Genomic DNA, 2,698 nt, shown 5'->3' with positions numbered 1-2,698 from the left:
TGGAGACTTCTAGAGATTGGCAAAGGACCAAGATTGAAGATCCAAGATTCCTCACAATTCATGGGAGAGATGAGCACCATGGACATGCCACCCCCGGTCCATGAACTTCAGTGCGGAGACCCTGTGTCCCAATGGATGGGGGCGATGACCTTTCTGTGTCCTTGGAGTCCCTTTGTCTAGGGAGAGGCTCCTGTGAGTGACTGGGGGGACAGGAAGGAAGGAGGAGCCCTCACTCCCAGGACATACCCTTGCATGGACTTGGCCCCAGGGTGGCGGCAGCAGGAGCAGCAGAAGCAGAAGCCACAGGCAGAGTCCGAGCAGGTCCGCATTTCCACAGGCCTGGAGCTCTGTGTGAGCCCTGAGATCCTGTCATAGGATAGGCAGTGGGGAGCAGAATGTCCCCAGACTACAGCCCAGGGATGGTCAGGGAGCCAGAGCTGTCAGGACTGGAAACAAAGAAAGGGTCCCCAGAAGTTCTCACCGTCATAATAGTTGAAGATTTGTCTCCCCATAGATGGTACCAGAACACATATTGGAAACTCCCGACGTGTCAGGACTCAGACATAACTATACTGTTTTGCTGGTTCTTTCCCAACTCATAATGGACTCTGTCCACTGCGTGTCCTGCCCCTGGTACCCAGAAATTTTTGCTCAATTTGAGAAAATGACAATATCTGTGGCTAACCAGGATGGGGTCCAGGGACAAATTTAAAAGAATGTGAAAAGAATCTGCGGACAAATTTCCTCAGACGGATCTCAGGCCCCAGGTTATACCAAACAAACAAAGGAAGCAGCTGACTTGGCCAGGTAGATAGTGCTGCACAGGGGGCCACATTGCTGTGGGGATAGCCCAGGGCACTGTGTGAGCATGCAGTCTGCTGTCATGGGATGGGCAGTAGTAACCAGCCTCGTCCTCAGCCTGGAGCCCAGCGATGGTCAGGGAGCCTGAGTTGCCAGACCTGGAGCCAGAGGAGCGATCAGGGACACCTGAGGGTGGATCTCTATCACAATGGATGACGGTTCTGGGGGGGTTCCTGGGAGCTGTTGGTACCAGCTCACACAATACGCACTCCCGATGTGGAGCCGCTTCCAGTGCAGGAGATGGTGACTGTCCGGCCCAGGGATCCACCCACAGAAGGCTTCTGAGTCAGCACAGACTGGGCCCAGGACCCTGCAAGTGGGAGAGACAGGGACAGGGTGATCTGGGGTCTGCAGACAAGAAGAGGAAGCAGAACACACCTGTTCTCCCAGGGCCTCTTCCCCTGTCCCTGCCTCCAGTCACCTGTGCAGTGAGCAAGGAGGGTGAGAAGGAGGAGGGACCAGGCCATGGTGCAGGTTATCCCTGGTCCTGACTTCTGTGCCCCACAGCTGAGCAGAGCCTCCCCTCATCTCTCCCTTCCCCTCTTCATCCTCTGAGAGAGGGAGGGCCCATCCATGCAAATGAGACCCCAGATCTCTGACCCCTCCCTGGCCCTGGGTAAGATCCTTCTGCCTGAAGATGTCAGTGGGGTCGGTAGGGGTGGGGCTGTGTGGGGACAGGGGTGGGAGTCCCAGCTGTGAGCTCTGAGCCTAAGGCACAGGCAGGACCAGGGGGCAGGTCCCAGCTCTAATCCCCCCCTCCTCAAAAATGGGACCCGAGTGCCCCCTGGTGTCCAGACTCAGGGAAACTATTGTGTGACTGACTGGTAACCAGGGCCCATCAGACCCATCTGTAACCCCACCTGCTCAACTGTTTTGCCCACTGTTCCCTGCATTAGGGCCTGACCAGGTGTTCCTATATGTCACCTCCCATTACTGGAGGGTTCACTATACGCTCAACTAAGAGTCTGCAGAGTGAGTCTGTCTGTGGCTCCCTTGCCTGTTCCTGGGTCAGCAGTGAGGTGTGTGTCTTATACAAACTCCTCTTAGAGACTTGGAACAAGTCCAGAGCAGTGACAGGTCCTCACGGACACATGGTCCCTTCTGTGTGGGATGATGGGACTTTCCTCTTATCTGCCTTCTCCCTGATTTCCAGGCTCTCCTTCCTCTGCGATTCCCTCAGCACTGAGGTGATGGGGAGCTCTTCACTCCAGGTTCTGAGTAGAAGCCGTCATGTGCATTCCTAGAGGGTTATACACTGAACATCTTTGTCACCTGTCACTCTTTCCACCTGCTTGAAACAACAGTCCTCCACCCACTGGGGCCGTGATTGCCTCTGAGGATCTGTCCTCCCAGCACAGACACAAGTCGGCCGGAGCCATGCCACATGAGGCTGTGCGTGGCACTGACCTCAGAGCACAAGGACAAACTGGCAGGAAGTTCTAGGAGAGAAGGACTGACAGCTGCAGATGCTGTGACAGGGACCTATTGACAGCGTTTCTGTGTCAGTCACCACTGAGCCAACCTCATATTTATAAAGAATGTCTGTTATTTTATACATAATTCCATTCAGGAAGATTGATTGAATGGACCAGGAATGCCTTCTGTTCTCAGGAGAATAGGGGCTTATATACTGTTTTCTAAAATCACATATTTGTACCTTGCACCTGGTCTCCCAGGTAGGAAAGGTCAACGTGGTGCCCAGGAAACCCGTTGAGGGGCCTGTTCCTACGAACTCAGAACCATCCTACTGACAACATTACCAAACACAGATAGCGCTTCCAGGACGGAGGGATTTGGGATCAGACCACTCTCTGGGAAGAGCACAGCTCTAGTCCCA

The 2,698-nt window shown here is 54.2% G+C and overlaps 1 pseudogene; it reads right to left on the bottom strand.

The window, feature by feature from the left end:
- Window positions 1–745: 745 nt before the first annotated feature.
- Window positions 746–1,328, bottom strand: LOC125281861 (immunoglobulin lambda variable 1-40-like; annotated as a pseudogene).
- Between the last annotated feature and the right edge of the window lie 1,370 nt (window positions 1,329–2,698).

This window comes from Ursus arctos, unplaced genomic scaffold, assembly GCF_023065955.2.
Source record: "Ursus arctos isolate Adak ecotype North America unplaced genomic scaffold, UrsArc2.0 scaffold_39, whole genome shotgun sequence".
Classification (NCBI taxonomy): domain Eukaryota; kingdom Metazoa; phylum Chordata; class Mammalia; order Carnivora; family Ursidae; genus Ursus; species Ursus arctos.
The sequence above is the reverse complement of the archived record's forward strand: the minus strand, read 5'-3'. Positions and strand labels throughout refer to the sequence as shown.